We start from the raw sequence: 11,699 nt of genomic DNA on the forward strand, positions 1-11,699 counted from the left end.
TAACCATAATCATGTGACACAGCTTGAGTCTTTTGTGTAGCTTTACATTAAAACAACGTCTGAATAGTTTGCAACACCAGATCACCATTTCCGTCAAAATCTCCAAGGACACAGGTTCAGGTGCTGGCTTGTCACTGGACAGATGTTTGATATATATCTCTCCTCTTTGCTTTATCACATTTATTGCAAGTGCAACACTCAATCAGACGACGTTGGCTTTGTCAGCACGCCGTGTAGCGAGATTGAACAGATTGTATGGGCAAGTGTTTGGAGGGTAATAATCTTTGGGAGGCTGCAGATTACACGACAATGGTGTTGAGAATGTAATCCATTTTGCTGTAACACATGGGCGGATGTTTACCTGAAGCTTAACGGCCTTGACACGGCGCTCTGATATTAATATTCCTACTTTGACCCTGCGGGCTGACCTGGATATGAGCCCGTGTTGGTAGGTGACCTGCAGGGTGGCGGAAGAAGTCCTCCGCCAGTCTTTTGCGGCCCCTTCGCTCGGCCTCATGTGCATCCGTATGTGGAGCAGGGATCAGTGTAAGACCCTGGTTAAGCTGAAACCACGGCTGCCTGTGCAGAAACCAGACCGCCCCCACCCTCCACCCCTGCCACCGGTCCAGCTGTCACCAGCCTGCTCTCCCAGTTGACTCGGCGGCTGCCCACACATACAGCTGATCTCTGACATACACACACATGTACACACGCTTTAATCCACATATGAGCATACCACTTTGTTTTTAATCTATCCTGTGTGTGTGTGTGGTCTTGTGGTCCTATCAGAGCTATAAATTGCACTGACAATGTTTTTTTCCTCTATTCCTCCCGCTAATGTGTTTAAAGGAGGCATGTAGACAATAAACCCAACTAAAGTCAGTTTAAAGGGCCAGTTCACTCTTAGTGGTTTCTGGTCAGGCATATATTTTCTATTTTTTTAAATAACCGTAACAGAGAAATATGTGATATAGTCACTGTTCTAAGTCATAAAATAACTATGATATGTCACCAGAAATGAAGGAAACATGCTAAGTTGAAAAACTGGCCTCTCTGACAACAGTGCTACGGCTAGCGTGTTTTACTTTTAAACTGCCATTCTGGGTTGGAATAATACTATGATGTTTTCGTTTGCAAATTTTAAGTTAATTTGAGTTAAAAAAAAATAATGCCGAATATTCACCAAATGAGTAAGTGTCATGAGTTATGAGTCGTAAGAAATTGTCGATAATCTTTTAGATGGAGTAGATGTTTATAAAGTTTAAATTGAGCAAAATGTTAATGGAGTCTGGCAGGCAGTCCCTGAAGAACATGAAAACACCTGTGTGGCTATCAGTGAACACTCTCATTTAAAGAGACAGTCAGGATTATTTGAAGTGTGGTTGTTTGAGGTCAGTGTATTATCTACAATAGATGACAGTCACTATATTGATAATATTTTCACCACTTTACCTTTAGCAGGAATAGTAATTTTACCTCTAGGAACACAGATTTTGCTGGTCTATTGCTGCCTCAATTGGTGACTTTGTTTGTGTTATTGTGAGACTTGAGTGTTTTTTAAGTTTTGTTCCAGTACACAGAAGTCTCACAATAACACACACACACACACACACACACACACACACACACACACACACACAAATCAATCAAAGCAGCAGTAGACCAGCAACTCCTGCGTTCAGCACAAAGGAGTCTGGTTGTTTTATAACAAGCGATATAATTTCAGTTTCCCCTCAAAAAAGAAAATATTCTGAAGAAATATCTGTCTTTTTTAAGGGGGTCCCTTTTCTTTACCAGCTAGATGCTGATAAAAACACCAAAAAACCGTAGACAACCGCAGACAAGCAAAACAAAAGCGAAGCAAAAACAAAAGCCAAAGGAGATTAAAAAGCTGTGTAAAGCTGCAGATGTTAATTCTCTGTGTGCAACTTGTTTAACAATATAAATTACAGGATAATTTAATACAATGTTTGCATCAGAAATGTTGATTAATTCATTTTTTTTAAAAAAAAGCTCAGGGTTGTGGTTTTCCAAAACCTGTAAAAAGTGAGTGACAGACAGATGCAGTCCCCCTAATTGCAGCTCAGACATGTAAACCTGCTCCATGGAAAGCAATCAGAGCGTGTCATAAACAACTCTGGCTTTTATAGTTTTCTCTGGAGATGATGTATTGATTTTTGCCAGCATAAAGAGTCTCGAGGAAAGCAGAGAACAATTCCTCATCTTTCAGGAGGGGTGTTCATGCAACTCCTGGTGCCAAAAGTTGTGCCTGTTTTTAGAGCCTCTTTTCGAGGTCTGTTGAGCATTTTGCCTCTATTTGTTAGGTGACAACGGAGAGTGACAAGAGGGACAGGAAAGGGAGGGAGGAGACATGTGACAAAGAAAGCCAGAATAAACCCTCACGTCACAGTCACACTCTGCCTCCACCAACTGAGCCACCAGGACGCCCTGTGTCACTTTTTGTTAGACTGTAGTGCGAGTATCCACTCTGATTTCTTTAGATTCATCAGGCAAAGTCAAACTGCTCATTCTGTTTGGACGCCAAGAGCCGCCATCTCAGTCCCCTCCCCTTCACTTTGCAGGCTTCATTTCTAAGGTTATCGTTGTCATCATCTTTCATGGAGACGCTCCCCGCCGTGTCACCGCTTACGGCTAATTGTGAAAAATTAAGCGGCACACATGCGGCTTTGAATAGAACGCAATTAGGCTAATCAATTTCCCGTATTACAAATCACATATGCACCCATCCGCGCCTCACATGCACAAACACTCAGGTTGGTGTCAGTATCCACAAGAGGCAGAAGAATGACAAGGAAAGAGAGGAGGTGCCCCCCTCCGCCCATGGCGTGTCAGTTTTCCTTCTCAACAGGGACAGGACGTTAGACGAGGTGCAAGCAGCGCTGCGCCATGAATATAAATGGGCCTGGAGTCTCTGTTGTGCCCGTGAGCACAGCCATAAACTTAGGGAGGGAGAGCAACACAGCCTGCCAGACTTCTTCTGCCCGGAGTTTAAGATCTCATCAGATAGCTTGCATAGTGTGAGAGCACCCTGAGGACTTGTGCACCTGCAGTATCGCAACACAGATCTGTGCTCGAACATGTAAAAGTGGCCTGTCAGGTCTCCATAAATTGGCGGGAAAAGGATCACGTGGTGATGCAGCATTGCCTGATTCTGAGCGAAATTTACTACTGCTCTCTCATGACCTTGGATAAATTGCTCTGATATCCCGCAACCCCCGCCCCTCCCCTGCAGTAAACGTTTACTGCTCTGGATGCTTGTGACTGGCTGTCAATCAGTGCAATATCCATTTGAAACAGTCGTCTATGCAAGCAGCATCCCTTCAGCCAGTTCCCTCCAACCCGTTGTTTTCCTCTGTTTTGCCTTCCCCGTGTCCTGTCAGTCTCCTCCCCCCCCTCTCCTCTCTGCCTGCAGAGACACTGAAGATGGCGTGAGGTCTGGTGTTTTAACAATTGATTAAGCAGATCGGCTCTAAGTGTTCGTGGAAGAGCTGGACAGCTGACAAAGCAGCCGCTAACCCTGAGATACAAACCCAGAGGTCATTTCAGTCTGACTGCAGGCTGCAAACGCACGCAAAGACGCTGCAAGCTCACATGCAACAACAGAGCAAGTTGTCAAAAAAATCCCCCCAAAAAACATGAATAATGTGAAAGGATGTTGATTAAGAAACTTAACCCTCGACTGACAGGTCACACAAAGTATTTCTTCTGGACTTTCTCAAGGTCTTAAACACTGAGGTCAAGACTAAAGGAACTATCTGTTAAGTTGGAGTTTCTGCAGGTTTTCTGTTTTCTGTACATATTGACTAATCATTGCTCATGCTGACGACTGGGGCTGCAATTACTCAATTATAATTTTCTTTGATTAATTCAGTCTACAGCATAAAAAGTCAGAAAATGAAGAAAAATCTCAGCCCAATGTGATTTCTTCAAATGGCTACATAATCACCTAACTGCTGAAATTGCTCATCAAAATATTTTGTCACTGACAAAAGGTTTTCTGTCAATTGACTGCAAGTTTTAGCAATGCAACACAGGTCTTTTTCTATTTATTCCAAAAAACCCACATGCATGTCATGCGTCACTGGACACACAGGATTTTTATGAAGCTACCAAACACTGGATAAAAAAACAAACAAAAAAAAACAACTAGAATCTGTCATGAGTTTGACTGACTGAAATGATTCAGGCAGGCAGAAGCACAACAAACACTAATATTCATTTAAATATTCAAATATCGCAGATGGTTACTAAGTGGAATTTATGGCAGGGGAAAGAGAGAGAGTGTCTAATCTATCACCACTGATGTTAATTATGTTTTACTCTACAATAACATAGATTAATACAGTGATTTAACAGTATAGACAAGAAAAGATGCAATCACTGTGTTTGACACTAACTTTTAACTACAGAACTAAATGCACTAAAACACTGCATCACTCTGTGGTTGTCTGTCCTGTGTAAATGACTGTGTGTGTGAAAGAGAGACCTGTTGACTTCTAAAACCACTAGCTGGTGTTGTGGGCAGCTGCTAACCAGTCCTGGATAATCTGATTTTAGCCAGCATAACCAGATTTTCAGGACTTAATGTGTAAAACTCCAATGCTTGTATCTGCTACATTCGTTTTTTACTATAGCTTTCGCCAAAACGGCGTTACAGTTCCACAAACATCCTGGTTCTTTCGTGCCTTTTAGTTCATATTCTAGAAAAACAGCAAACATCACTCGTTGCTTGCTAGCTACTGATATGTCCAGGATGCTGAAGTCTGGGTTTACTAAGTCGACTCAACCTGCTATAGCGTGATCCTTCCAGAAGAACCAGAAACACAACAGGTGGACTATGGTAATGATTTTTTTTTTCTAAGGACGTAATGTGCTGCGGTGTGTTTCCTCAACAAGTTTCCTCATTTAGCTGACAAGTTGAGCTCATTTTCCATTGGGAACACCACGTCATAATTCATAAGAAAAGTGGACAACACAAGTGTCACAGTTAAGGAAGGCTGTGTTGCACTGTGTCGAATTAGCCTTTATTTATTTTTACTTGAATTTACAGTTGGGCTACTCTAAATGTAGCAAATCTGGGTGCTCTGTGGCCCCTGGACCAGTTTTTGAAAATATTATCATGTGGTTATCTGTCCCTTTTTGCAGATCAGCAAATGAGGGCTGATAACAAATAACCTCTGCCTGCACTCTGCAGTTCAGCAGTTCAGTTTTGGCTTGTGAGCAAAAAGAAGGAAAAGATGGACAGACAAGCTGGTGCAATGTTTGGATGTAGGTCAGAAGTGTAATGAGGATTAGCAAAGCCTCCTCCAGCATGAACCTGTCGATGTTACAGAGGTGGAAGAAAAAAATAGATTATCTTAAAGATTATGCAAAGCAACAATACATGTGTGTTCTGAGTTCATCACACCACAGAAACATATTAACCACCCAGTATACAAAGTTATGTCTCAGAATAATTAAAGAATAGTTGCATTTTCTGCCTCTGTGTCAAGCTCCACTATGACCTGAAAGCAACCAGAAACATGGATGCTCCATCTAGCAGATTAATTCGACATGTGTGAGCCACTAGAGGCAGAGGACGGTGACAGGATGGTACTTTTAATTTCTTCCGTGCCGGGTTGTTGGAACTGAAATGAGCTGAAGTGAACTGCTGGGCTGATCTGGACTGAGAGAGTCACTTTTTTTTTGATTGCTGAATCGATTTAATACATATATAAAGAACTTGTGCTTAGTTACTTAGCTCAATGCTAACACATAATGGGAATTACCATTAACATGCAAACAGAAATTAGCATTATGATTGTGGTAATATTATCGTAACAAATGGACCCGTGTTACTTCAAATGCTTAACATAAGACGTGTGCTCAGACTTTCAGCTCTGCTCTGGCTAATGATATTCTTCCACGTACCACTAGAGGGAACTCTCGTACCACCAGCGGTAGAATCTAGGAGCTAAAGTTTGTCTCAAAAAGTGTTTTATTCACCACTTTTATATGCAGTATAATAATGATACTGCTGGAATACAAACTCAAAGACTGGCATGATGCGCATTGTGTTTGCATACAGTATCTAGAAGCAACACATCCTCATACCTAAATTACATAATTGCATCAATCGTGCAATGGAAGCGACGCAATGGACATCACATCCATAACAAAATTTTAAGCTAATAAATGATAAACATATCGTCTCAGCCCGTACAACTGATCACAGCTGCTCACTGCTGCTTGTTAGTTTGGTTCATTATCTTTTCACTGGACTAATAATCCTACATGTCAAACTGTAACTGATACACGTATTAAATTAATCAGATTAATTGTTGCTCCACATTTTTATCGGATTAGTCACGACTAATGGACGACTACGTTGGAAATGTTGGTAGTGGTGAAACTTCTAGTCTGTCCTCGTGTTCATCTACCTAACACAGTCCTCACATGTACAGAAGTACAAATGTGTGTGTGCGTGTGTGGGATGGCAGTGGGGAGGGGGGTGGCTGTGGGATTAGTAGAGCATCTGTTTAAAACAAAATAAACGTGATTAATCACTGAATGTATCAGCTGTGTTATTGATCAGACTCCTCCCTCAGCCTGATGTCCAGTAGCAGGTTCCTCTGTCATGGTTGTTGGTGTGTTAGCTTGTACAAGTGTTAATGTGTGTGTGTGTGAGATTGCAACATTTTGTGTGATGGTCTGAGTCCTTGCATCGGTTCCTCCTGTCACATGTTGCCTCGTAACAGACACACACACACAGTCACGCATGCATAGACGTTCATATTGCACCCACATACATACCAGTACATCCAATTACTGAAACTAGGATATGGTTGGCATAACATAATGAACAGCCATTTTTCACCTGCCTAACTGGTGCCGCACTCTTCACACTGTCTCATTCCACGCTCTCAGGTGAAGGCGGTGGAGGAAAAGCACAGTTTATGTGTACATAAAGTCCACCTCCACCTGTGGGGTGGAGGATTTTACCAAAAGTATAACCAATAATGCATAGGACAATAAGTTGACTGTACAATTAAACGTTGCCTCGTTGCCAGAATAAAGTGACATATAACCACTTGACCGGAGCGATGTGTGACCACATTCAGCACAGATGCAGAGAGCAGGCTGCTGCTGCTAGCACTGCTAACGTTAGCAGCACTGTGTGTCGGTCTGGGAGCTAACGTCAGCTCCGTCAGCTAACTACAGACCCTGTGATCCTGTTTGATCTGAAAAGTTGAAGCTTTTCGTGAGTTGTTGTCATGTTTTGAAGGATAATGTGCAATGTTCATGATGCACGCAATATTTCTTTGGACTAACTCTATCAATTAATAGATTGTGCTTTTCTTACACTTAGACTAGTCGACTATTTTAAATGAAAATCTGAGTTTAATTGACAGGGTAATTAGTTGCCAGGTACATCCTAAAAAAAGGGATATTCAGTGACACTAATTGCTGATATCTAACCATCCAAACTGTTGAAACAAATACAGAACAAAGTTTCTGCTTCACTTTCAAGGGTCGGTTCGTCCAAATTATGAAAAAAAGAAATAGATTTTCTCATTTCCCAGCAATGCTGCAAGCACCACAGATAAAATTCCATCCACCTTCACCGAGTTTGGATGGAGGCATAAATCTCAAAAGAGTGAAGTTTAAGACTAGGTTTATGAAATGATTAATAAGAAATAGGAAAGAAGAAGAAAATATTCCGCTACATAAAGTTTTTTTCTGAAATGTTCAATCTTTGGAGAGTTTTACCTCTTCAGGCATATAGAAACTATTAAAAGAAACAGTCTGAGACGGGAACATCCGTCTTTGGTTGAACTGCTCACAGCTCTGAAACAAGATGAGGGATCCTAAGTAGGTTTTCCTCGGATTTGAAGAGTCATAATAAAATAAAATAAAAGGTTGGGAACATCTCAGGGTTCATGAGGTGAGGTGTTTTTTTAAGATTTTGGTCCAACTTTTGCTTATTTGCTTATCAATCATTAAATAATCTTACCTTTAAATATTATTCAAATAAATTAAAGTAAATAACCACTGGTTAGTGCAAAGAACATTTTATGGTTTCTTTAATCCTCTATCACAGTAACTGGAATATCTTTGGATTTTGGATCAGGGTTCAAGGCTATTGTTTTTTCTCTCGCTTGCCTGGTTGGGCAAGTGAATCGGAAATATACATGCCTGTAGCAATTATTAAAAAACAACAGAGACTTAAGTTAAATGTCATGTTTAATCTAGTGCTGCAATGTCTCAAATGTCAGAGAACAGTGAAAAATGGCCATCCCAGTTTCTCAGCCTGACGAAATGTCTTGTTTTGTCAGTCCCAAACCCCAAGATATTCAGTTTAATTTGGTGATAAATGAGAAAAGTGGGGAATCTCCATATTTGTGAGACTCTTTGGGGGGGTCCAACCCTTGCATTGGGAACCACTGTCCTAAAAGCAAATGAAACTGTATTCTGGATGAGCTGAAACCAGGCATCAAAACCTTCTCATCAGTCTCGCCCCAGTCAGACATCAGCAGTCAGTGAGGATCATTTTGACCCACAGTTGTATTCTGTATGAGCTGCATGGCTCGATACACTATAGAGGAAAGTGAGGACTGTAAATATGTTTATTTGTTACTACTGTAAGCTGACCCTTTAAATCAAATACTGGATGGTGGCCAAAGAGGTGGAAAGAGACGTGTTCAGTTCTTGAAAAGCCAGACCCCACACTCTGATCTGCAGGACAGGTCCCAGTGGATTCCTTGTCTCACTGCATTGAGTCTGATTTGAACCCATCAAACGTACACACCAGTACCTTCCTCTGACATGTGACCTTTCTGTCATTAAAGCCATTTTCACCATTTAACCAGTACTTCTCAGTCTGACAGACTTTGGTGGTCCATGACAGAACAACCTAACTGGTCCTCTGAGATAAAGACGCAGTTATTCAGTCGGTTATGGACAACCTGATCAGCTGTTATGGATGAATTCCTCCCTGTGTGTTTGGCTCCTGGTGTAATGAGGAAACACACTGCTGATAAAACATGGCTTTATTCTTATTTTGCCCTGCTTGCTCTTGTTCACGTTAGGGTTGCAACTAACCATTAATTTCACTCTTGACCAGTGTTTTCCAAAGCCCAAGGTGATGTCCTCAAATGTCTTGTTTTGTCCACAGCCCTAAGACATTCATTTTTACTGTCATAAAGGTGTAACCAGAAAATATCCACATTTAAAAAGCTGAAATCTGAGAATCTTGGGTTTTTTCTAAAAAAAAAAAAAAACACTCTGACAGTTTAACAAAAAATTTGGCGACTAAATTAATAAGCAACTAATCATTGCAGCTCTAATCTTGTCAGTTGTTGTAGATGAATTCCTCCCTGTGTGTTTGGCTCCTTGACACTTTGTACTGAGGAAACACGCTGCTGATGAAATATAGCTGTTTCCTTTTTTTCCCAGCTTGTACTTGTTTTCTGTTATCTTTTTATTCATTGCCACGTGTGATTAAACTTCAAAAGTCTTACATCTTAACCAAGCCATCAGAGTGAGCATTTTCTTGTTTATTTTGTTCCTCTGCTACGTTTCAGTGACAGTTCGACCTCAGACAGAACTGAGCTTTCAGTTTACCAATTCAGGTCTCATTCTCGTGCCTAAAAAAAAAAAAAAAACCCTGTTCTGTATTCATGGAGCCAAAGTGCCAGAACGGATCCTTCAATAATTACAGGAACCTCTCATTCTCTCGCATCCTGAAAAGTCACTCTTCAGTGGCAGTTCAATTTCCCATGCAGCAGCAGCAGCAGCAGCGGTGGCAGCACTATCCCAGGTCCGGCGGGCAGGTATCAAAGCCCCTCTCAGCTGCTCTAACTGTTTACAATGACGCATCGATCCGCTCTGCTTAATCCCCCCGGCAGCTCAGTGAGTTAAAGCAACAGTTACAGCCACCACACACACCTACGACAAGGCACAAAAACCAAACACAGCACGCTGTCTGATCCCCCCTGACAAGGATCCTGCCGAGTGCTGCTTTTGATCTGATCCTCTGCGCTCTGATAATTCCTCTATTGACAGTTAGAAGAGAGGAGGAGGAGGAGGAGGAGGAGGAAGGAGGTGGGGGGGTGCTACTTAAAAACTACAGCACACCTCAGAAAGAAGCAGAAAGCATTCACATACTTGTTTACACTTTTTAAGTGAAAAGCAGCATTTGAGGGCAAATTCTACCCTCAACCACAAACAGACAGATAAATGTTGTGTTCAGTGAAGTAATGATGATAGATGAAGGTGATCTGTTACCTGTGTTGGCAATCCACATCCAGCCCTGGCTCGTCACCACTCATCCCGTGTCTGCAGCTTCAGCTGTCCTGCTCCTGTTTTTTTCCTTTTTTTTTCTCTCTCCCCCTCTTCTCCTTACTCTTCCTTCTTTCTCTCCCCTTTGGCCCTCTTTTTCTCTTCCTCTCCCTCCCTCGTCCTCTCCCTCCTCCTTTCCTCTTCCTCTCCCTGCACTTGTTTGAGTCTATTTCAGTGGCAGCAACAGAGGAGCCCGCTGCGACGGTGGCATGGTTTCCAGCACTTTGGCAGAAGGTCACATTATCACTCGCTGGTTAAAAAAAAAAAAAAAAAAAAAGGGGGGGGGGGGGGAGGAAGAAGAGGAGGAGGAGGAGGATGAACGGAGTGATGGAGGGAGATCGAAGTGAGCAGGTGCCAGAGGAGGAGGAGGAAGAAGAAAAGGAGAAACAAAACAAATTTACAAATCGCAGCTGTCCACAGTTGTGCTCTCGGCTAAATGTTCCAGGTTAGAATTAAAGTTGAGACAGCTACCTCAGAAGAGGCTTTTCAGGTAAGATGTCCCAGAATGCTTTGAGGAAAAACCTGTGAGCGTGCATATTTGTGTGTAAAGCAGTTGCCTTTTTTAAGGTCTTCAGCAGCTGCTCACCTCTGGGGGGAAAAAGATAATTCCTCTCTTGGCTGGAGAATGAGACTTCAGAAAAGCTCTGAAAGCTGCCAGAAACTTACACCATGTTATATATCAGCGCAAAAACAAATCCTCAGCGCTCAGTCTCGTCCCTCTCCGTCACGCAGATGTACTCCATCTTCGGCCGAGACACCTGTCCGCACTGTGAGTCCCATCTATCATGGATTCTGCAGGGTGACCCTTGTCTTCATTTCCCTTCAGCCTCCCTTCTTCGCCCTCCTCTGGTGCGAGCGGCGCTCTTGTGGCCGCTCCATCAAAATAAGACTCAGAGATGTGATCCAGATGCCCGGGACGAGGGTGTCAGCGGCCGGCGACAGATGGCCGGGCTACAGGGACAGATGCAAGTCAGCCGCTGGAGTTTGTATCTTCTAAAATATCTTGGATCTGCCCCCTGCCTCCCCTTGAAACACACCTTGTTTGTTCTCAGTTATCTGCACTTGTTGTCCTGTTTGTCTTTTTTTTCCCCTCTCCCACCTGAGCCCCTCCTTCCTCCATCAGCAGAGCTTTCACTCTGGCTTCGCTGGCCGGCTGTAATCCTGATTCCTACACTCCATGTCACAGGAAGGGCTTGTGAGCTCTAATCATTATGTAGTAAGGATTTATCCTCTCATTCTCCCTCCCTCCTCTCTGTTTCCCTCCCTCCCTCCCTCCCTGCCTCTACCCATCCCGTTTATATCCCTCCCTCTGCTGCTGGAGCGCCGGCCGCCTTACAACTCTCAACATACTACAGCCT

The 11,699-nt window shown here is 42.7% G+C and overlaps 1 protein-coding gene across 1 annotated transcript in view; it reads right to left on the reverse strand.

The window, feature by feature from the left end:
• The window catches only part of grin2ca (glutamate receptor, ionotropic, N-methyl D-aspartate 2Ca), an 80,151-nt gene extending 68,686 nt beyond the window's left edge, over positions 1–11,465 (reverse strand). Inside the window, exon 1 of the mRNA XM_084744356.1 lies at positions 10,288–11,465. The gene's annotated coding sequence lies outside the window, so the exon portion shown is untranslated. The remainder of the gene's footprint in view (positions 1–10,287) is intronic.
• Between the last annotated feature and the right edge of the window lie 234 nt (positions 11,466–11,699).

This window comes from Lutjanus erythropterus, chromosome 19, assembly GCF_056507025.1.
Source record: "Lutjanus erythropterus isolate fLutEry1 chromosome 19, fLutEry1.hap2, whole genome shotgun sequence".
Lineage (NCBI taxonomy): Eukaryota > Metazoa > Chordata > Actinopteri > Lutjaniformes > Lutjanidae > Lutjanus > Lutjanus erythropterus.